The sequence below is a fragment of the Protopterus annectens genome, chromosome 1.part0, assembly GCF_019279795.1.
Source record: "Protopterus annectens isolate FY-2018-M chromosome 1.part0, PAN1.0, whole genome shotgun sequence".
Classification (NCBI taxonomy): domain Eukaryota; kingdom Metazoa; phylum Chordata; order Ceratodontiformes; family Protopteridae; genus Protopterus; species Protopterus annectens.
This window is the reverse complement of record NC_056725.1, coordinates 608989108-609014632: the sequence shown is the minus strand read 5'-3', so window position 1 is coordinate 609014632 and position 25525 is coordinate 608989108. Positions and strand designations below refer to the sequence as shown.

General features: G+C 37.8%; 1 protein-coding gene across 1 annotated transcript in view; it reads left to right on the top strand.

The window, feature by feature from the left end:
* The window catches only part of SYT14 (synaptotagmin 14), a 1344965-nt gene that overhangs the window by 767883 nt on the left and 551557 nt on the right, over positions 1 to 25525 (top strand). The gene's annotated exons all lie outside the window — the stretch shown is intronic.

Here is a 25525-nt window from a genome sequence, read left to right as displayed (position 1 = left end):
GACTTTGGAAAGTAAAATGACTGCAAGGCCAGAAGTGCTAATCCAAAATTGCATGGTCACGTGCTTTTTCAACTTTTAAGTTTGTTAATAATAATGGTCTGCTAGTTATATTTGCATTCTCGAGTAAATTAATTGTTGTAATCAAATTATTGAAAACTGACCTATCATAGTATAAAACGTGTCTGATCTAAGTATTTAATTTCATGAAGTTATTTACAGTTATTGAGCTAAATAGTTTGTCGTCATGATCTAATGTTGAAATAAGTTGATAAGGGCTTTGCTACATGGGATCTTTATTTTCAAATATTAGTTCAATATTTCATAAATTTACAGTGCATCTGAGCCCAGTATTTCCTTCTAACTTAGATTTCTATCACAAATCATACTTATTCTTCGATTGTTTCATTCAGTAAAACCTCATGTATGTGTCTTCTAGTTTCAGGAAAGTTATGGGTATAAAGAAATGCATAACTTTTTGATCCAAATCCTGAGTTAAAGCTTGCATATGTTCTATCATAATAGTCATTAACATTATTCAGTATCTGCTTAGTTATGTTAGTTATCTGACCTGAGGTATGAACTTGTACATTTGTTATCAGCCTATCTTCCACCATTTGAATTAACTTCAGTGCTGGATATTTCTGACTACATAGGGAACTTTCACAATTTCAGTCTCAACAACCTTTTTCTTAATATCAGCTTTATCGTCTAGCATTTATTAAATTTATATTTATAGTCCTACAATTGTTGACTTACTCAAGGCCCTCAATGGGTGTGTAAAATCAACACAAGCAGTGCAGTATGTTGAGAAACTAGCCTTTAAGCATCTTTAAGAACATCCTACCTATTTGTTAACCTTTGAGAGCTATTTTCCTTGAAATAGTACACCTACTCATAAAATGCAATTACCGTTTGCAAAATAAATAAATAAATAAATTTAACTTCCATTACCTATCTAATCTCTCCTTATTCATTCTAAACTCAAACTCCAATATGGCACGGTCTGACAGGATTATAGGATGTACTTTCAGACCAGGTGCTAAGTAAGTATCGGTGTTGCTTTGTTATTAAAACCTTATCCACTGAAATCTATAGCAAATTAACATCTGTAATAAATTTTAATGCACTTGCAATGACACAGGTTGAGGTGGAGAGTGGCAAACGACAAGGGTGCCATCTGTCTTAGCTGCTTTTCACTCTATACTTAGAACCCTTATCACAAAATGTTAGACCATCTGAAATAATAGGATGGGATTGTTATGGTTGGGAAGACAAATTAGCTTTGTCTGCAGATGATGTAATACTATATTTTGTACTGCTTTGGATACACACATTCCAGAAATATTTAAAATATTGAGACAGTTTGCTGGGATATATGGGTATAAAATAAAGAAGTTGAAACAAAGGCTATATGTATAAATTGTGCACCAACATTTACTCAAGTTCATGAAGTGTCTTATTTATGGTGTAATTTTATTCTAAAATATTTGGAGTCTGGATGATAGAGATGCTGATCAGTCACCAAAAGGAACCTAGGAAGAAGTAAAGACAAAATTCTGAAGTATGTTGAGTAGATGGATTGTTATATGGACTATCAAATACAAGAGGTAAAATAGTTATAGTTTCTCACAAGTTATATGCAGCATAGGCCTTTGTGTATGATCCAGGTAAAAGATTTAAATGGACAGCATTAAATACACATGGAATGATAAGACCTAGAAAGTACAGTAGATGAAGATGATTCTCCCAACAAGTTATGGGGGGAGGTGTGTTGGCAATCTGAATTTGTATGACTACTACAGAGCAACAGAGTTAAGGCTAGTATAGCATCTTCAGTGCTCTTAATGTGATATAAGATGGAAGTTGATGATGTTGGGAACCATCCATAATCAGAATATAGCAAGCAAAGTAAATGTCTGGTCACTAGTGAAGATTAAATAAGCAAGAGAGGGGGCATTAGTAAAAATATTCAACAATATGATGGGAGTGTTGAGCACAAAGGAATATACTGTGTGGAAATTCAAATTTGATTCAGTTTATTTATTAATTAGTTATCTGTTTTTTTTTCTGTTCCAAATGTTTCCTAATTAAGGGGTAATTAATACACAGTAGTAAAATAATGAAAGATTGGTGCCTGAGGAAGAGAAAGTCCTGCTTCTGGGAGCAGATGTGGGAATGGTAGAGGTGACTTGATAGGGAGGGGGTATGCAAAAAATACTGCCTTAGGGTCCCAGAGCTTTTATGAAGGAGTATATGAGATTATAGTAAGATTTAATGCTGATATCAAATGCAGAAATACAGACAGGCCTTATATTAATTAATTAGTTATTAACAGAATCCAGAACAAAGGATGCAGAAAGTAAAGAGATTAATGATTAGACTATATAGGGCACTAACAAAAGATAGCTGGTCTAAGAGAGCAAGTCAGTTGGGTAAATGGTGGGTAGATACCAAGAGGATAACGGGAGAGAAATTAGCAATGTTTTTACAATGGCTATAAAGTCTAGAACATTTTTGCATGGGAGTGTATTCACAAATATTTTTATACACCACACAAACTGCATAGAATGTATCCAGGAATGAGTTGTGAATCTAACTGCAAATGTCACTGGGGACATATATTTTTGGAATGTGACCAATGCATGAATTTTATACAGACAAATCTGAAAAAGGTGTTCGAAAGTAACAATTATAGACATACAACTACTTTGGATAAGGAAACTAGTAGGTGTGGTAGGTGTGGGTATTGTAGATACATTTTGGATGAAGTACCTATCACCTTAAAAAATTATGGCAACAGTAGGATTTACTTAAAGAAGGGTAACTGTCATACTAAGGGTATTGTGTACTTAGCCCTGTGTAGAGACTGTCCTAGTTTCTACATAGGGAAGTCAGAGAGAGCATTGAACAAACGAATTTATGAACATTTATACAACATAAAAAAAGGGAATATTAATAATGCATTAAGTAAACATTTACAAATGGAGCCTAAACATACTGGCTTTCATTTTGGGATTCTTGAACAAGTACCTATTGACCCTAAAGGGGGAGATTGGGAGAATTGGCTATGCTGTAGGGAGACCTATTGGCAAATTAAATTGATTCCACCCACCCCCGGGACTAAATGAGCATATTTCTGTTAAGCCTTATTTGATTAAAAAAGCAGAAGATTTATCAAAATAATTATTTAAAACAACCACTGAAACAATGATTAAAGTAATATTTTGATTGTATTGTTTTACATAATTTTAATGTATTTTAAATTTTTTATACCCTTTCCTTTTTCTTTTTTAGATTGAACTGTTATTTTGTGTTAGTTTATAGTACTTTGATTCAAAGTTTTATCAAGTTCATTAATGTTTGGTAAACAAAGTGAATTTATTTGTGTTTTTAAACTTGACAGTTGTAAAAATGTGCGTGGTTACTTTAAATTTAGGTCAGACTGGTTTTGGCACCTTTTTTCAAAATGAAGTTATTTAAAGATGGCTGATTGAACAGTTACACTGTTTTTATGCTTCAAAAAGCCCTACAATTGAGTTAGGGTGAAAGCGCTTGTGGAATTTATACAATAAACATTTTATGGACTTGCAACCTGTGTGCTGACACGATCGTTTTAAGTCAATAAAGGTGTTAGTGCAGGCCCTCCACACACACACACACACACACACACACACACACACACACACACACACACACACACACACACACACACACCATGTACATCCTAGGCAAAGGTGCTGTGAAAAAAATATATTGGGAGGAGGTGTGGCAGGGAGTATTGCAGCAAGTGAATGCTGTGGGCAGCTGTAATAATAAAAAATAGGAGTGATGAAGGGTAACAGATATGATACTCCATGCAAAGGGAAAGGCATGGGACTTTGCAAAGAATATGTCCTCAACAGGAGGTAGATCACAACACAGAAATGAGTCACAAAGATGGATGAGTTTGTGTATGGGTGGAGAGCGGACCCCTGGACCTGGTATGGATGGGTTATGAGGGCAAGGCAAGCAATGACTACTTGAGTGGCCGTAGGAGACAAACCATGTTAGTAATACTCGCTACAAGTCTGCATGTTATAGTGCAGTGTATGTACAGATCATCTAATTCACCAAGGACTTTTTAGGTAACGCTAGGCTGCATCTGCACAGTCCACATGTCTATAGAATAGAATGGAATAGATTAGTACTAGGCTAAATGCCCTTGTGAGCCATTTTAAGCCTAGCCAATAAGATATGTAGTCTCCACATGCTATACACATACCTTGTTATGTGCCACTACTCATGTGGAGATCCCATATATCAAGATATGTAGGTCTCCACATGCTATACACATACCTTGTTATGTGCCGCTACTCATGTGGAGACCCACATGTCAATATATGTAGGTCTTCAAATGCCATGCATATGCCTTATGTACCACCACTCATGCAGGGAGTTCTGAATGTTTATAATGCACTAATGACACAAGGAGTGCTAAAGCTCTATAGCACTTTGGCAAATGCATTATCAGCATAATGAAGACTGCTCTCCCTGGCATCTTGCACCCGGGATGGCTGCCCACTTGACCTCACCCTAGCCATATCTGCTACTTTTATATTATAATCCTGTGATGGTACTTACTGTATAAACCTTATCATATTATTGATGGTATTATGATGGAACTTACTATGTGCAAACTCTTCCATGAGTCCTAAAATTTTATTTCACTGCTACTGTCAATTTGATCTTTTATTGAAATCTTACTAATGGTACAACATTACCCTACCTATTAAAATATTTTCAAACCTTATTTTCTATAAAAAAAGGTTTACCTTTTTGTTATAATGCTGACATTTATTTATGTATTCATTCATATATATTTATTTACTGGGGTATTGTGTACTGATCAGTATTGACCAATTTCATGCTCAGCCTGGATGAAATACAAAGCATTTCACAAACAGAAAATGCAGAAATGTAAGCAAAAGCACAGTAGTTCAGACTAATTACTTAGAAAAAAACGTGTATATACGTTCCAGTGTACAAGCACAGTGCAATGTACAATCAAGAAGAGTATAATGTACAGTATGTACATTAATTTCTAAAGTAGGTCAGTCGTTAGTGAATCTTGGAGGAGAAGATACTCAGACAGGAGATAGATTAGGTGATGTGTCCTGTGTTGAAGCAGGAGCATTTGGCTTGGATGATGTGCTTTTTGAGTTGCATCCTGAATGTAGAATAAGTCTTGATTTCCTTAATGTCAATGGAGAGAGCTTGCCAAAGAATAGGTGACTGAGAGGAGACAGCGTGTGCAGTGCTGTAGAGTTTGGTTCTAGGGGTAATGAAACTTGGTGTGGCTTGTGAGTAGTGTCTCAGGTTGTATAAGGAGGATTTTTGCAAAGTCTAGCTACAAGGAGAATAAATGTGTGGAGGTGGAGTAGTTTTTAGAGTTGGGATCCTACATGTAGGTTATGGGTAGCCATTTGGCTTTTTCTAGGGTGACACTGTGATACTCACAGAGAGGTGAGTTTGTATTGAATCGGCAAACACTGTTAGAGACAGTCTGGAGTTTGGCAATTTTTTTTTCCTGGGGGCAAAATCAAAAATTGGGAGCTTAGATTCAAGTTAAGAAAGGAGAACTCCTTTGCAATGGATGCTGTGGCTGGTTGGGATAGAAAAAGGAAGATATTTTTAACCCAGAAGTTGGGGGAGTTTATTTTGGCTGTGTATGAGTAAATGGAAGTTTAGTGGCTAATCAAGCTATAGTCCTAAGTATTTGAAGGTGAAAGCTGTCTGTGTGGAATGGTTGTGTAAGTCAATGATAGTTAAAGAGTCAGATGCTTGGTGAATTATCTGTGGAGTTCCAAAAAGCATGATTTTGGTCTTGGTGGGGTTGAGAAGTAGTTTATGATTTATGAGCCATTGGTGGAGCTCATGTAAGTCTGACTGGAGTCGGCACTGAATGTTGGTGTGAGAGTGACCTAACTGGTAAATGACAATGTCATTATAGAAGATAAGTGGGAGGTGCGGGGTGTCCCAAGGAAGATTGTTAATAATTATAGAGGAGAGGAAGGGGGTAAGAATGGATTGTTGTGGTACATCTTTGTTTATAGGTGCAGATTCTGATTGGAAGGTTCGTATTTTAACTCTGAAGTGTCTGTCATGGAAGAAGTTTTTTAAACCAGGGAACAGCACCTAGACTGATATCAGTTTCAACTATTTTGTTTTGGACAAGCTAGTGGTCAGTGAGGTCAAATGCCTTTGTCGGGTCTATAAATAGGACACCTGTATGAAGGCCAATATCAGAGTTTAGCAGGATGTCATTAGTTAGGGACCAAGTTTCTGTCATAATGTTTCGCTCAGGCCAGAATCTATGTTGTTTGGAGGAGAGCAGGTAGTACTGCTGGATGTAGAAGGAGAGGTGGGTATAGATTTATCTTTTTAAGAAGTTTGCCCAGAATTGGGAGGATGGATATTGGACAGAAGTGAGAGGTATTTTTTGGGGTTGGTTTGCTTTGGGAGGGGTTTAATTAATTAAATTATTTGTGACAGTGTTGTAGTTGGGATTAAATCCTGGTAATGAACTTTCCAGTATTTTACTTTGTTGGATGTAAGGAACACTTTCCCTTTATGTAAAGTTCATGTTTGATTTTCTCCATGCTGTATAATGTTTTCTTGTCTCATGCTGCATGTATTCACTATGTCACTATTTATTTACATTTCTTTATAGCAGTAGTATTTTGCAGCAGATTCGTACCCAGATTTGCAGCTTCTTTTGAGGGAAGCATTTTTTTTTCAGTCACATACTACCTTATTTATTTCTTTGAGTTGTATTTGAGTCACCATTCTTGTTTGTCAGGTTTGTTCTGTAGCTCATCTACCTTGTTTCCATTTTTAATTGATCATTTAGAGTACTGTCATAAATATTTTACTTCTTTTACTTAAACTCTTCCTTCTGTCTGCTTTTGATCAATTTCTTTTGGCAGTAATAAATGTGCTCACATTTATGCTTATCACAATTGGCATTGTATCATATTTTACTAAGTCACAGATAAAAAGGACTATTTATGTATTGAACCCTTGCTTCCATGTGGGGACTTTTGACTTGAACAATTGAAAAGAATGTGCAGCAATGCAAGATCTATAGGTGAGCTGTGTGCCTTTATGTGTCAGTAAGTAGTCTGCATGTTGTTGTGTCTTTCAGCTTTTTCTGGTTAGGGGTCGCCACAGCGGAACTCTGGTCCGCTAATGAGTGGCAGTAGATTTTTACGTGACAAGTTGCCGGCCCTGACGCACAACCTTCAACAAAGGTATGCCCATTCACACATGTCTCCACACAGAAGACGCTCTAGCTGAGAATCGAACAGGACAACATCTTACTGTGAGGCGACAACGCTACCGCAGCACCACCACCGCAGTTAGTAAGTAGTCTGCATGTACTTTACATTATTATTGCACCAGGAAGCAACTACTACTTTTGGAACTGTTGGACAGAAATAGACATAATAAGGTAGATATAAATCAAAACTTATGTTTCTTGGACTAAAACTGGATAGTTACAGCAGGTGATCCATGGCCAGTGTAAATTTTTCTCCCCTGCAGCTACTGATAAAGTTCTCCACTTCACAAAATAGACTAAGGGTTTCTGCATAATTTTGGGCATATTTATATTCAATTTTAGTCAGTGACCTTAAAGAAAAGACTGTGGCTCTTTCTGTACCATCCCAGTGTTCACATGTTAGAACAGCGCTGCATCACATGCATTTGTGGGTAGACCAAAGAAGGAGAGCACTTCATCCATTTCCTTCCTTTCCTTGAAGTTGGGCTCCCAAAGTGCCATCCAGGTCTATATAAACCCATTCTACTATAGTGCATTTGAAAGATACATCACTACATCGAAATCTGCTAGAAACTTATGATAGCTTACTAGTTCTGAGTATGAACTCTGTTATGACACAACACAGTGTTCATTATATGTTATCACTTAAAAGTTTTTTTCTTATCGGACTCATGGTGACGTGAAATTTTGTCCTAAAAATTTGTGGTTGTCTTATATTGTTTGAGGTCTGTATTATTTTAACATGTCTAGAAGTTTCAAAAGTTTATTCAAGTGAACTTCAACATCTTTCCCTGCCACCAGACTATGTTCGTGGTATTGTTGTTAGCAGTTTCTTTCAGTACTTGGTCCACTGCACGTTGTCAAATGGCACACAATGATTCATCTGCATAAATCAGTCCCTTGCACTGAAACAATTCTTTATGTGTACCTGATGCTGTGAAATTCACAGTAGCTTCTTCCATCTCCTTCTGTAGATTTACCTGCACCAGATCTCTTTTTATGAATGTATCCCCACCTCTGTCAGGAACACAAACATATTATCAATTATTGGTACGGGTTCTTACCATTCATTTAAGGGTGACTTCAAATGATTGGTAGATATGCATATCTGCTGCTTTTCTTTCTTTAAGTGCAGAACTTACAGATGTAGCTCATTCACTCTAGTTATGTCTTTTGTCTTTTCCCGGTTAGGGATCGCCACAGTGGAACTCCGGTCTGCTAATGATTGGCAGTGGATTTTCACAGTGCCGAGCTGCCAGCCCAATGCCCAACCTTCAAAGAAGGCACACCAATTCACGCATGCACCTACCTGCATGTCTTTAAATGTCACTCGACCGCGGGGAGGACATGCAGACTCCATACAGAAGACGCTCCAGCCGAGAATCAAACAGGAGAACCTCTTGCTGCAAGGCGACAACACTAAACGCTGCACCACCACGGCCTATGTAGCTCATTCAGTCTACTTAACTTTAAATAATATCCTGGCACTTTCCAAATGTTTCATTCTACCTTGAGTCTAAGGCATGCGGCATTGTCTTGATATTATAAAATATGAGGCCAATATTCAGTTCTAGCTTAATCTTTACTTTTATGCTCTTCAGATTTCCTGTGCTCTTGGCAGAAACACATACTTGGCATATGTAAATAATTCTGTCAGGACCTCTGTCCTGTTGCCGCTTGCAGCTTCTTGATGTTGTACCAGTTCAGTACAGCATTTCTTATGGACTCTTCATGAAAATAGCACTGATTTGTGTATTATTACATGCATATGGGTTCCATTTCTGTTTTGCCTTCACATGTCATAGGCACAGATGTTTTGCTCACTGAAGACACTTTTTCTCTCGTATATGTCTTTAGTAAAACCTTTGACTCTCCAGTAGTAGAGTATGCAAATAATTTTTCATACAACTATATAGAAATCATAGGCAGAGCAGTTAACATTTCTATATCCATCATACTGTTTACTGCTGCCGCTTCTGGAGTAGCTCAGATAATGGATCTGTCAGTTTGACTTGCACTGTACAGTTTAGCACATTAGATAATATGATTCATGTTATTTGACTCAGTGCATTTTATTTGATCCTGCACTACCAGCATCCACCATTTTGTACACACAATTTGATTCATGCTTGCCCTCCTGTACCTTGTGTTTGCCATTCATTCTTCTATTTCTATCTTTCATGCACACCTTCTTAGTATGATAGGTTCATAGGTTAGTACTAGGCTAACTGCTCTTGTGGGCCATTTTAAGCATAGCCAGCTATCCCACTGGATGCTTAAAATTAACCTATCCCTTTGGAGTTTAGATTCACCTAACCATTTCCAAGATCTATATTTATATATTACTCTAGTAATAGTTACTATATCAAAATATAGATATTTGGAAGGGATCATGTGCTGGGATAAAACATTTAGGAGCTGCCAGTTGAATGTGGTCAGTGATGAGCTTTGTTTTACATAGATGGAGAGGCTTTTCCAGAGCAGTGGTATCCCCTGCAAGATACAGTTGTCCCTCCAAACTGTTCTGTTCATGTTGCTGAAGAGATATAGGTGCCTGGATTGAGTATTTCTAATACCATTTGACTTGCAGATGTGAAGTATGTCATCAGTAATGGGTTTGAGGATGCCTTTCTTGCTAGACATAGGTCACCTCTTAGCAGTCTGTAAGAAACTAGATATAGCGATAGAACTTTGAGGTGGTCCATGTAGTACATATTGTTTAGACTTTGTATCCTTTTTGTAAGATACCTCTGTTGACAGATACATGCAAAACAACCAGAATGCCCACAGAGATACCTTACCAAAAGGATACAAGGCCTAAACAATATGTCCTACATGGAGTACCTGAAAGCCCTATCTCTGTATTCAATCTCTTACAGACTGCTATGAGGTGACCTAAATCTAGCATACAAATGCATCCTCTGACTCATTATGGTTGGACTTACTTCACATTTGCATTGCATAATCATATCATATCTGAATTACTTGATCCAGGGACCTAAACCTCTTAATGTTGTGTTTTACAGTGGTTTTATTTAAATCAATGAATTTATGTCTAATGAGACATGCTACCATGCTAAAAACATGCTTACTTTGTAAGAGAGCTGACAGATATTTTATTGATAGCACATTCAGGTAAATCCTGGTATAATTATAGCTGCTGTGTTTAATGCTTAATTAGGTGATGAATCTTCCTTCGGGAGTGATAACTTTTGTATGGTTCCACCAAATATATTATAGTCATAGAGCCTCTCATGACATCTGGCAGCACTTCTCTAAGCTGCCAATGCTTTCTTGTACAGTTAGAATTGCCATATATTCCAAAATGCATTAATTTGTATTTCTCTTATGGAACTTACATGCTTTGTACTTAGAAAAGGTTTCAGATTCATATGTTTCCATGAAGCATCTACAGTATTTTTGACTGATTTTTTGATGATTTAGCTTTTGCTACTGTTGTACATTTTGGCTTCTGTTACATTCAGCAACATTGCTAGCTTTTTATTTGCAATGCTGTTTGTATAATACAATTCTGTACTCTCACGATAATTTACCCAATCTTATTTAGCGACATAAAACATTAATGTAGTCAACTTGCTCAGCTATTTCTCAATTATATCTTCCTGCCACACCAAAAACTATATAAAAGTAATTTTTTACACAATGAGTTATAAACTATTGTTTTTACCCCATTGCCTATAATGTTTATCTTTACTTTGAAACACTGATTGTCCCTTTGCTTAAGCCACTTTAAGTGTATTGTCGTATTCGGCGACTTACATTTAACACCGTTCCATGTGGCATATAAAGTATTGATTAGCATTTTTGCCCAATTGGCAAACATTTTTGTTAGAGCATTATCTTAGGCCAGCTTTTGTTAAATTTGTTTTCACAGCTCTGAAGGCACTGAAAGTTAAAGATGATCTTTCACTTCAGTGACATCAACTCAATGAAAATGTGAAATGCTTCCAGAGGCTTTAATGGACGCATTTGCGCAGATGCAGAAATGTGCCTACTAAAGTCTATGGAAGAGCTCTTGGTTGATGTCACTGAGGGAAATCCTAAATGTATTTGGGCTGTGGGTTGAATAAAAAGTTAACAAAGCTTTTTATTTAAAACACAGCACAAATAAATACAAAGTGACTAGGGTGACGTGCATGTTGGCAGTTAACATCATCTGCTTAAGTGCACTCATAAAGTGTGACAATGCACTTTAAAATAATTCCTTAAGAATGCTTTTGCTGCAGTATGCAACAATTGTTTTATCTTGCTTTTGCATAATTTGTCCACAAAAATCAGCTGAGCTGATTTGATTAATTTGCCCATTTTGATAGAGAAAATCACTGAACTTACTTGATGATTTGTAGTTATATAACTGCTTCTTCCTAATAATTGCTACTTGTAAAATGCTCTGTAACTTAATTCTTGCAATATTTGACTATTAGCACGTCTCCTTGCTTTATAGTTGTTTCATAATTATGCTGCTGTGGAACTGACTCCCCATCCACATAAAGCAAACTTCATCCGTGTCCATTTTCAAGTGCAACTTGGATGGGAAACAGAAAAGTTACCCCAGGACTGCCCCTGTACTACTTATGGACAGATGCGACTCCTAAATGCTTTATCCCGTGCATGGATCCCCTTAATTTATCTATGGTATGATCCCAGTTATTCTCATTAGGGGTAAAGCCAATCTATAACCAAATGGGATAGGTTATTTTGAGCACAGAAAGAGCTAGGCTTAAATTGGCCTGCAAGGGTAGCTAGCCTAGTACTTACCTATGAATCTGTAATTATCTCTTTGAAAAAGCATATATGCTTTATTATTTGAAAATCATATCATACATTTGTGCCCACTAATCACATTGTGTAAATGCATTTGAATGCCTTTTTTGTTTTGCACCATCATTTATAATCCCTTTGCACCTATCAACTGTCCAGATTTTAGCAGAATATCCAGATTTCTGCCTCATAATTCTTGTCTGTTCCTCATAAAATTTGTGGTTCTCTGGCAAATCTTTGTGCCTTGATATGATTAAATAATGAAATATATTTGAGTTTCAGACTGCATATCCTTTAGAAAATGAACAGCACACAAATGCAAAACCAGTTATTCTAGCAACATTCTAAATTTATAAGAGCAATAATTACAATTTGTCCCTTACTGTCCCCCCATTATTTTTGACTTTGTCCATATTTCTTGCACTAACAGGATGAGAGACAGGAATCCCCTTTATGTGCAAATTTGTGCTAATGCAGCCACCATTTTGCCATTTTGTTCAACCTGCTACACCATTTAGTTATTTTGCTTTCATGCCTCATTCAAACACAGTATCATTGGCTCTTCAGGTTGTACACTCAACTGTGATGTAGGGAAGATGCAGAAACTGTCATTTCTGTTGTCACACCAGGCACTTTGATTCACATTCCAGTACTGAGCTTTGATTTAATACAATGTGATTAGTGGGCACAAATGTATCAATTCACAAAAAAACACTAAACTATTTTTCAGTTAGGAACTATTCTAAACAAGCTACATCCTACTGAGCAATGGTTTGTCAAAGTCCCCCGAAACCACAGCAACCCATGCAGAATTGTTCCCAGAAACCCTGTACAAACATGTGAATGGCTGCAAAGGGGCTGCTGTACATACCAGAAGTAAGCCCATAATAAACACCAAAAGCAAACCACCCATGAGGAATCCCAACCTTAACAGGGTATATAATGAAAGGAAAAAAGTCATGCCCAAAATCAGAAATAGCTACTCTCATAAAGACATGAGCTCACTGATTAAACTAAAGAAGAAACCCAGAGGATTAATTAAGTCCACCAGGGCCAATTACAAGGCCATTATCACCTCTCAGGCTAAGGACAACCACTAGGCCTTCTTCAGCTATGTCTGAAACCTTAAAGGTAACACGCAGCACTGTGCTGAACTGGTGGTAAATGGCACCACCTCCACTGAGCAGAGAGACATAGCAAATCTGCCGGTTAACACAGGCAGCTCAAACTTCACCCCTTGCACTCCCACCCTGCTGTCCCCTGTGAAATCCCCTCTAGAATATTTCCTGCAACTATCAGCACTTGCCAAGTCCAAAAACACTGCCTCAATGAGCCCCAAGAATATTTTGGGTTGCTTCCTAAATAACATAACATATGACCGTTCAGAACCATTTGAGGCACTTTTCAACTACAGTCTCAAATCAGGTTATGTACCATGTGAAAGGAGGACTGCAACAATCATTCATCTTTACAACGGTGGCCCATCAACCAACCAATGGAAATCACAGACCTGTCAGCCTGACATGCCTAATATGCAAAGCCATGGAACAAATTATCCTGGAAATAATCAACAAGGACATTGGTAACCTACAGACACTGGACCCATCCCAGTTTGATTTTGTCACAGGAAGATATTCCTTACTTTACCTGGTAGACTTGTTTGAGGGGGTCACCAAGGCAATGGATGAGGGGAAGACAGTGCATACCACCTACCTTGGTCTGGCTAAGGCATTCAGTATGCTCACGCATTTAGGTATTGTTGACAAATCTACCAAACTACACATAATTTCCTACATAACTCATTGGATTGCCAGCTGGATCACAGATAGGAACCAAGAAGTCAGGATTGGTGAGACCACCACCACCAAAAGACCAGCCACCAGTGGAGTACCTCAGGGATCCCTTCTGGGCCTGTCCCTGTTTGGCATCTACTTCTCAGAAGTTAGAGCTAGTGTCAAGGCCTCTGGCTTACTAAGTTCTCAAATTACTGTAAATTGGGAGCTATCATAGATTACCCCCATGACATAAACATCCTTCAAGAAGGCCTAATACAGAGAAATGGCTGGTGCCAAAGCCATGGTTTAAAACTCAACGCCAGGAAGTGCATTGTAGTCCCCTTTGGAAAAACATCCACACTAGCAAGTTACTACATTGATAAAACACCCCTAAGAGTTGACTTGGTATTTAAGGATCTGGGAACATATGTAAACAGCAATCTGGCCTTTGAACAACATGTAGCTAAGATAGTAAGAAAGTAATTCTATTTTGCCCAACTTATATGTAAGGGTATGGCACCTAGGTCCAAGGAAGTTATAGGACCAATTTATTTGGCCCTTATCAGACCCATCACTGAGTACAGTACCCCCTTTGGCATGTACCTGACGAGGCATTTGCAACAGTGGGAATGCCCACAGAGGTTCCTCACCAGGAGAATCCGGGGTATTAGCACACTGTCCTACACAAATTGCCTTAAGGCCCTGTCTCTATATCTATCTTCTACAGCTTACTGAGAGGCAGTCTATGCCTGGCATATAAGGCATCCTCAGATCCAGTCCTGATGGATCTTTTGCACATTTTCAAAATGAACAGCACTAGAAACACTAGATCCATGGATTTAAACTTTGCCTGCAGCATAAATAAAACATGATGCTGAGACCAATCTGTGTCTCAAAGGATCCCCACATTATGGAATAGGCTTCCCATCCATGTGAAGCAGACATCATTCCTGAACCTATTGAAATGTAACTTTTGCCATTGGATGGGGAATCATAAACTCACCCCTGGTCTGGCCCCCATGTCTGTAAAGGACAGAGGTAGGCTGTAAGAAATACATTACCTAACTAATATATCCCCCCAAAGCCCTTAGCCACCTCCAAACTAACATACCCTTCCTAATATTCACCCAAGGCACATTGTGACACAATTGAGTTGGGCTGCGCGGGTAGGCTTATAAAGGGCATGGTGATCATTATCTTAGTATATACCTATGAACCTATGAACTATGATTCATCTTCCAAAGCTGATAATGTAGTACAACAAAAGGGGGCAGTGTTCAGCAAGTATGGTGCCACTCTCCAGATAACTAAGTGTAAAAAAGGTAATATCCACTTGAGATGATAGTAACTCAGGTAGATGTTAAATGTCATATGACACTTACTGAAAAAAAAATCTGAATGGGACAGTTGCTATACCTGGAGCACATTATAATGTTATTTATTGGTTTTATAAGCAAAAAAACATGGTCTGGTTTTGCTTACAAAAGTCAGCTTCCTCAGTATAAAATGTCCATACTGAGAACAAGCTGATAAGCATTTCATCTATCATGTGGTACCATAGCAATTTAACAATAAAAACATAAAATATGATTGTTATGAATGATTACAAGTGGCCAGAAATATCACTTTCTTGCAAACACATGCATCAACAAATTGTACATAAAAATACTTAAAAATTACTGGATAAAATCAATACATATACCCAACAAATCACTTCAAAGTGAAACTCTAGTACAGATTTCTCTGTTTTTAAATTGGTACCAGAATTTCATATAAATACATAGCTTCCATAAAATAAATAAACAAATATATATATATATATATATATATATATATATATATATGTATGTATATATATATATGAGTTACCTTTAGTTTCCCGACAGACCACTTCCCCGACACTCATTCCACCGACACGTCAAATCACTGACATTCCCAAACCTGACGTTACCTGCACAGTAAATAAACACTTGGCCATCTAATTGAACTTTGCCCCTTACCCCCATGGTAGTGCATTCTCAAAGTTGGTATATTTAGTAAGGGGTGTGTGGGGGGCAAAGCCCTCCACATCGGTGGGCAAGTTTTTTTGGGTAGTTTAGTCCGTCGGAATGGCCTAGTGTTTATAACCGCAATAGTGACATCAGGTTTGGGAATACTGGTGATTTGCTGTGTTGGTGGAATGATTGTCAGGGAAGTGGTCTGTCGGGAAACTAAAGGTAACCCATATATACATAGACTCATGCTAAAATAAGCCTGGTTAGGGAATCTTTTAAAACAGAAGAAAACTCAATTAATTTTTGCAGGCAGACACAAACCTTTAATTATTTATTTATTATCTATTTATTTATTTCAGTTTGATAACCGGGGATGTCCACTGGGCCTTGAAGAGCCCGTTTTCAGTGGAGGCCCGGGGAGAAAAACTCCAATGAAGAGTTACAGAGAAACAAGATATACAATCAATTTTGTCAGAGAAATTATGGCATGCAATACAAAAATGGATGTAGTAAAACATACAATAAAATTACAGAGAAATAACAGAATACAGTACAACAAAAATAAAATGAATGCGTTGAACATATTTTGATAAAAATAAATAAGAATACATGTGAAATGTATTTTTTTGAGACTGTCGCATTTGGGTATAACGGGGTGATTGTACTAGTTGTTGGAGCAGAGGGTGGAGAGGTTAGTGGCTAAAGGGGAAATTTTAAGTTGGGGAATGGGATGGGCATATCCATTTAGTAGTAAGATAGGAGAATAAGAGGGATTAAATTTGTTGTGGTTGGGGGTATTGCGAAGAGTGGGAGGGAGAGAGTTCCATAGTTTAGAAATAGAGCAGGAGAGTAGGAGGTGGCCAGGTAGTCAAGAGGGTTTGTAGATTTGTAGGTGGTTTTGGTTGTCTGATTTGAGTGAGCAATTAGAGATGTAGGGGCTTAGTGCAGTAGAGAGAGGAGTGCAGATAGTTGGTTTATGGATGAGTTTGTGGGCATTAGTGAGTCTAAGCAAGGTCAGGTAATTGGGAAGTTCGAACCATTGTAGAGTATGGAGAGAGTGACAATGGTAGAAGGAGTTGTTTGAGTTGGTAGCAAATTTGCTTATTTTATTGTAGCATGATTCCAGTTTGTGTTGTAGGCCGAGTTGGAGATTGTTTAGCAGGAGGGCGCCGTACATAAGAGCGGGGAGCAGGTAGGAGGAAGCTAGTGTTTTTCTGGTGGAGGGGGAGAGGTACTGTTTGTGTCTGTATAGAAGTCCTAGTTTGTCATGTTTTTTTTTAATGGTGGATTGAATATAGGTGTCAAATTTTAGATGTTCATCAATGATGACACCAAGGAGTTTTGTATTAGAAACTATTTTGATTGGGATGTTATTGTTACTGAGTATTGAGAAAGTGTTTATGTCTATTGGGAAGTTTCTAGAGGGGGAAAAGATCATCATCTTAGTTTTATTAGCATTAAGGGCAAAGTGGTTATTTTTCATCCAGGATTCAGTTTTAGAGAAGGCTGGTTATGTTTTTAGAAGTAGGCCGGAGGGAGTGTAAGCAGAGCAAATGATTGTTGAGTCATCTGCATATTGGATTATTGAAGAGTCAGGGATGGCTTGGTGAAAGTTGTTAATAAATATATTGAAGAGTAGTGGTCATAGAACTGAACCTTGTGGGACGCCGGTGGGTGTGTGTAGAAAGGGGGAGGTTGAGGATTTGCATTGGATGGCTTGTTGACGTTCAGAGAGGTAGCTTGAGAACCAGGCTAAGGTGGAGGTGGAGAGGTTGAGAGAAGAGAGTTGAGTTAAGAGTAGGGGGGTGAGAAACGGTGTTGAAAGCTTTGGCTAGGTCAAGGAACAAAGAAGATACAAGTTTACCAGAGTAGAGAGCTTGATTTATGGTTTTGAGTAAGGATAGGAGGGCAGTCTTGGTACTGTGGCCAGGGCAGAAGCTGTGCTGAGTAGGGGTTGTTTTGAGTAATATATGACATGAGTTGAGTATGGATACATTTCTTGAGGATTTTTGATAGAGGTGAAACGATGGCTATAGGTCTGAAATTAGAGGTGTCTGTGTTTTTGCCACCTTTGTGTAGTGGAATGATGTATGCAAGGCACCAGATGGATGGGACATATGCTTCTTGGATGGATCTGTTGATTAAGATGGAAATGGGAAAGGCTATACTGTCAGCAGCTAATTTTAGGAAGGATGTTGGGAGATTGTCAGGTGTGTTCTGGCTGGGTTTTACTTGAAGTAGTATTTTTTTATTGTACATATGGGGGTGGGTTCAAGGTTAAGGGGGGTGTAAGTGGTTGGTGGGGTTGGGGGGGGGCGGGGAAAAGAGAAGCACAGTTTGGCTATGCAATCTATGAAGAGGGAGTTAAATTGGCTGGCAGTGTCCAAGTCAGTAAGGTTTGGGTTTGGGCAGGGGTTCTCTTTGTTACCAGGGTGAAGTAGGGAGGAGATTGTGACTTAGAACTTTTTTGGGTTGTTTGAGTGGGTGGTTTGAAGTTTGAAGTAGTATAGTTTACAATTTCTGGTTATAAGTTTTTTTATAGAGTTACGAAGTTGTTTGAATACTAGTAAGTAGTTAGGTAATTTGTTTTTTTGATATAGTTTCTAGATTTTATCTCTTAGTAGCATGGTAAATTTGGTTTCTTTGGACAGCCAGGAGGAGGCATTAGCTTTGATTCATCTGGGACATTCTTATAGAGACATGGTTATTGACAGTGTTTGTGACTGTGTCATTGAAGTAGGAAGTGGCACTGTCAAGGGGCAGGATTTTTAGCAGGGACCAGTCAGTAAGTTTTAGACATTCAGAGAAAGTCTGAGGGTTGAAATGAAAGAGATTGCATGTGTGTATCTAATGGTGTTGTTGCTGGAGAGGGCATGGGTGATGGTCAACAAAAGCTGGAAGGTGGTCGCAGAGGGGGTCCAGAAGGATTCATGAGTTTGAGATATGGTTGGGATGGGATGTAAGAATCCAGTCAATGATGGTGCCAGAGGACCCATCTTTGTTTGACCTAGTAGGGGAGTTTATAAGCTGGCTAACCTTCAAGAGATTGACTGATTGAGATGGGGCTAGTGAATTTATTGAGGCCCAGTTAATGTTAGTGTCACCTAGGATGGTGGTTTCATTTTTTATGTTGGAGGAAAATCAGGAAAGGATAGCTTCTAGAATTGGGATGTTTTTACCAGGGGGTATGTATAGGGCAGCTATGCATATGGATTTGTGATTGTTTAATTTTAGTAGAGCAGTAATTTCAGTGTTGCTAAAGTTATGTGTGGATTGGTGTAAGGAGTTATGGTAAAGGAGGAAGAGAAGATTATAGTGGCACCTCCACCTTTTTGTTACGTCTGTCATTATGAATGATTTGGTAGCCAGTTGGGAGGATTTCATTGTCTTTTATGGAGGGTTTAAGCCAGGTCTCTAAGATGGCGGTTATGTTGGGATGGTTATGGTGAAGCCAGGCATGAAGGTTAGGAATTTTATTTCTTAGGCTTTATGCATTGAAAGTGGCAAGACATATAGATTTAGGCATGAGTGTGTGTGTGTGTGTGTGTGTGTGTGTGTGTGTGTGTGTGTGTGTGTGTGTGTGTGTGTGTGTGTGTGTGTGTTGAGTTGGGGGTAGGAGCTGGAGGTGTGGGTCCTGGGTTAGGGTAAATGTCATCAAATAGTGATAGAGTAACCTAAAGGAGGATATGTGTGAGGTGGTTTAGTGTGATTGAGGAGTATGAGTGTAGGAATGGGAAAGATTGGGTGGAATATGGGTTTGGGGGTGTGTAGTGAGTATGTAGGATGGGCAGTATTGTATATTTGAATAGTAGGGTTGGGTAGAGTGGGTAGAGTTCGTGAGTTATGGAGGTGGAAGGTGGTATGTAGGCAGGTTGTATGGTAGATGTGGAGTGTGTAGAGGATGTATGATTGGGGTGAGGTAGTTGAGTGAGATAAGTGAGATAGTTAAGTGAGGTAAGAATGGCTATTACAAGAAGGAGATGGTATGGGAGAGTGGACATGGTGTAAATGGTGGGTGGGGAGAAAGACAGCAAGGTGTGTCTGGTGGAAGTGTAATGCTTAATTGATGGATTGGAGAGATAGGTGGTGTTATGTTTGAAAGAACTCTACAGGCAGTGGGGGTGTGTGGGAATTGGGGGCAGGGTAGGGGAGTGGAGTGAGCCTGAGCAATGGAGGGCAAACGGAGCGGGTTGAGCCTCTTGCTGTGAGATGCTGCCAGGAATTCAAAAACCAGTCAGTAAAGAATCAGGTCAGTGTTTTATCGCAGACCTTTTGGGTTAGTGTTATTCAACCAGGAATAAGGAAAAAATAAAGCATTTGCTTATTAACACGCAGGAGATTATTTGAACCATTTTAAGGCATGAAATTATACTACCTATAAGTCACTCTTTAACCAAGCTACACATTAATATACAGTTAAATAGTGTTATGCCTATTTCAGAGCCACCCAAGGGAAGTAATCTGGCTAGAATCAAGGGAGTTAAAATAACAGGGAGGGGGGACAAATGTAACTCTGTTGTCCACGCTTAGTATACTCGAGCAGTAGGTGTAATATTACAAAATATAGAAGGTAATACTTGGAGGGCTGCAGTACATACTAGCACTTATTTATAAGGGAAACACTGTTTTAAGATTTCTGGGGCTTCTATGACACCAGTCCAATGTGTTGAAGAGGAGCTGAATGGTATTACAGCACTCATTAGGGCCGTTCTTTTAGCACTTATTTATAAGGGAAACACTGTTTCGAGCTTTCTGGGGCTTTTGTGACACCAGTCTGATATGCTGAAGAGGAGCCGAACGGTATTAAGCACTCATTAGGGCTGTTCTTTTAGCACTTATTTATATAATATGTAATATTGCTCACTAGTAGTAAACAGTCAAGTAAATAATACAAATAATACTAAGTAAAATATCCAAAGGCTTGAAAGGAACGGAACAGTCCAACGTGTCTTGAATCAAAATTGACTTTAATAAAGAACAAAAAAATAAAATGTAGAATATTACATCAAGCGCTTTCGCCTGGAGTCATACCAGGCTTTATTAAGATGAACCATCATTAAAAATTCAGTGCTTAAATAGCTTCTAGTCCAAATCATGTGACTAGAACTCCAATTAATAAATTTACAAATAATACTATCTGATACCAAATAATAATACCACAAGGGCAGTTACAAAGGTAACCACATTGCAGATTGCCATATTTAATAAATTATGCATCTTATTTTAAATTTTGGGCTTTAAAACAATTTCCAGTATTTACAACTGCCATTTTCACCATCAAGCTTCCTATACCATATAATGTACTACATCCTAAATAGTAATATTTTTATTCAAATGCCATTTTGTAAAATTATAAAAGGAGTTAGCAAGTCTCATTTAATCCAGGCTTAAACAAAGCCCCACTATTAACAATCCAACACTTTACTTTTCAAGGTGTCATTAACACTTGGGACACTGAATCTATTCTGCTAGATTCTCTCCATTTCTGTAAACATAAATCTAGTGTTTCCTAATTCAGTATTTGAGCATGCATGATGCATGTTGTAACTGAATTGATGTCAAAGCTATGCATAGAGGAAGACTTGCAGAATGTACAAAGACTGGATACCTTTCTTCCTCTCAAAGTTACAGCTGGCGTTATAATTATCCTTTATGTTTAACCCTTACAATATTAACATAAGGAACATTACAGCTGGTTTTGTAACTGATCCTTTATGTTTTAACCCCCAAAATATTGACATAAGGTACATTACAACTGGCTTTGTAACTGTTCCTTTATGTTTAAACCCCTAAAATATTGACATAGGGTACGCTACAGCTGGCTTTGTAAATGTTCCTTTATGTTTTAACGCCTAAAATATTAACATATGGTATGTTATAGCTGGCTTTGTAAATGATCCTTTATGTTTTAACAACTAAAATAATGACATAAGGTACATTACAGCTGGCTTTATAACTGATCCTTTATGTTTTAACCCCTAACCCACTGTTTAACCCACTGTTCAAGAGGAACCTGAATGAGTGGATAGTAAATTCTTACTTGGATAGAACCCCCCAACCTTCCTGGACATGGGCAGTTATCACTAAATGCCGTTTTGGGTATTGCCTAGCATTTCTATGGTATTACATTGGGATGAAACAGCTAAGCTTAAAATAACCTCCAGGTCGATAGCCTATGATCCTATGATCCTAAAATATTGACATAAAGTAAGTTGCAGCTGGCTTTACAAATGATCCTTTATGTTTTAACCCCTAAAATATTGACATAAGGTATTTCTTCTGTAGAGAGGCACATTTGTATGTTAAACAGAACTCAAATATCAGTACTAAAAAGGATGTTTAAATGTGCTTAAATAATATGTATGATTTTAAAATTATTATTATCAAATGTAGTCAGCAAATCTGACATTATTTAAGTTCTTACCCCTTTGTGTGAAGGACTTCATGTCTTGGAATGGTATGTAATTAATCTTATAACATATTTAGTTTAGTTTGGTCATATCCATAGTGTGGTAATCTGAGAACCAATTCATCTGCTGCAGACAGATAGGGTGTTAATGCTTCGTATGCTTCTCATTGTAATAGATTGGGGTTTTTTAATTTGGTTTGTAATATGCAAAGGATAACAAGTATCAATTGTCAAAAAAGTATTTTTAGAGAATTGTTTACGATAAAAGGTACTTTTTATAGCAATAGCCCATAATTTAGTGATTTTAATATCAGAGAAGTCAATAGTAAATAACTCAGTCTTAAAAGTAAAGGTGAGCCCAAACTCACTGCTGTTAATGGAATTTTTATCTGTTCTACATCTTCAAGGTTGCTTTGCCCACACTCATTAAGGAAACTATGCATCTATTATATTAAATATGGATTTTATAGGATTCATAAAAGTAAATCATTTCAGAGAAACCCATAAATAAATAAACAGACATAAGGAGGGTTGGGGAGATGCATGGCTTTTCCTAGTCATGTTTAAAGAAAAACATTTTGTAAATATTATTTCAGTTAATTCCAACAAAAAGTCACTACATTCTGCACATTACAGATTAAATGAGCATAACCAGTATCTGAGTGCTTGCAAACTGCTCCTGTTAAGATATAAATCAATATATGGATGTGACATCAAATGTATACCCAAACCAGTTCATTCAAGCAGGGTATCAGACCTTATTTGCAATTATACCATGATCCCCCCAAAACGTGCACGCTGATTGGCCAGCGTGCCCGTTGTAAATCGAGTTATACTAATGGAAAAAGGTCCGGTCGCCCGGACTTTTTTCCATTAGTATAACTCGATTTTTTAAAACACTGTCTCGCTATGTTAAATGGGGTTAACATAGCGAGACAGCTTTAAAATAAGCAACGGAGATCTCCGTTGCTTATTTTAAAGCTGTCTCGCTATGTTAAACCCATTTAACATAGCAGACAATGTTTAAAAGCACGGAGAAAGCAAGATCTCCGTTGCTTTTTAGTGTCTCGCTATGTTAAATGAGTTTAACATAGCGAGACAGTTTTAAAATAAGCAACGGAGATGTCTGTTGCTTATTTTAAAACTGTCTCGCTATGTTAAACTCATTTAACATAGAACATAAAAAGCAACGGAGATCTTGCTTTCTCCGTTGCTACAACTCTGATGTACTGCGCAGGCGCGCAGTACATCAGAACTGCCGCGGATGCCAGACATCTGCGGAAGGGCAGTAAACAGGCATTATACTATGCCATTATTTAAGAAAAGAAAAAGTTTACTTTTCTTAAATAATGTCATATATAGCAATAACACGCCTGGGTGTGGGTAATGCTAAATTACCCACGGTTGGCTTTGTTTGGTCCCTCGGGCTTCACCCTCGGGACCAAACCATGCCAACCGTGGGTAAATTTAGCATTACCCACACCCAGGCGTGGGTTATTGCTATAATAAACCATTGTAAGATTGCACAAATATTTCAAACAAACTTCACGCAACTTGGATAATAGTTCAGTTATTGAATACTAACCTGACTCTGTTAATGTGCCTGGAGGTTTCATTCTATTTTATGGACTTTAGGTAACTTATAACAACCTTGAAGTTTGGTGCCGAAACATTCAATGAATTTCCCACACACTGGGATATGATCTCATGGATTACACAGCACCCCACACCTTGATTAGCCTGTCTCTTAACTCCCTTATAGGTCAAAAAAGAGAATAAGAATTTCCTAGTATCCTGACCAAATTGCCCTGTCAATGAAAATGACACTTCAGATCTTCCCTAGAGAAAGGTCATAATCCTAGTGAGACTGACTCAGTCAACAAAAGTAAACAAGTTTTCACCTATTTGCCAAAATTGTCCTGAAGTCTGCAATTACAAAAGACTCTGCACATGTAAGCTGTCTTCAGCAGCAGTTTATTGTATTAGCTGGATAGCAAACGTTTGCTGGATAATCATTAAGTACCAGGTAGAATCAGAGCTGCTGCATGTTTGTGCAGCCATTGTTTAGTGCCTGTGTAATGACAATGATATTCCCAGCCTGGAATGTGCGCACACACTTGTGTACATGTACTTCATTGAGCATATCCAACAGCAAACGATATCTCTTACAGCGGGAAAAAGCAATAGTAAAAATAAAGGTGAAAGTTAAGAAAAAAAACAGTTCAATCAAAAGGGGCACAACTGTTTATGAATACATAACAAAGCAATGAAACATAAAAGGTGAGGTTATGTAGCTAAAAACAAAAAGGATGCTGTAGGTATAAAAAGGTAATGAAAAGCCAAGGCTACAACATTAATATTTTTGTTAAATATTCATGAATGAAAAGACAGACAGGGTATTTTCAAATTCCAATCAGTAGAGGTCCATTGGAAATGACTATTGACCCAGTCCTTTTACACAGTAAAAGGCTCTGAAAGGTCTGCGAGATCTGAACATGGAAAATAAAGCAAACAAGACAGTTATTTCTGATAACAGTCACCCAAAACTTTTTAGAGAGCCTATAGGAGACTTGTAATGCTGCTAACTTATTTTTTTAATTAATCAGAAGTGGAAGTATGTTTTCTTATGTCTAGAAGAGGAAAGATATGGCCCCCCTTCAGAAAACTGAGAGTATAGCAGAAGAATCAGTCAACATATCAGTGGGACCTCAGTAGTAGGTACAGTCATGGATCACTGCATCTGGGATTAAAAAAAAACATCAGGAAAGGTGTGCATGACTAGAGAAGTACACTAGTAGCAATAAAAAACCTAAAGTGGAAATTGAAAAGGCTCATACTAGGTAAGTAAAATATATAAGAAGGCCACAAGGAGACTGTGAGATATTAGGATGCAGAGAATGATGTCAAATTTAAAAGTATAATGTAAAATGTTTAGTCCTGTTACAGACAATATGTAACAGCCAGTCTACAGTATTGTATGTTTTTCTGCATTTCTCATCATATGCACATGCTAAAGGCAGTTCAAATGAGGACAGCAAAAGGATGTACAATCTCTAAACCTAAATGTCATATGGTTTATTTCTATGATCTGGAATACCAGAGGCAGAAAACAGGCCAGATAGAAATGTTTAATATATCAGTGACGCTTACACAATTCAAGCTGGTAACATCTTTCAAAGAGTTTAGTTATAAAAAAGGTATGAATTTAAAGCAAGAACTATGTGATAAGGAATAAGATCAAATGGAT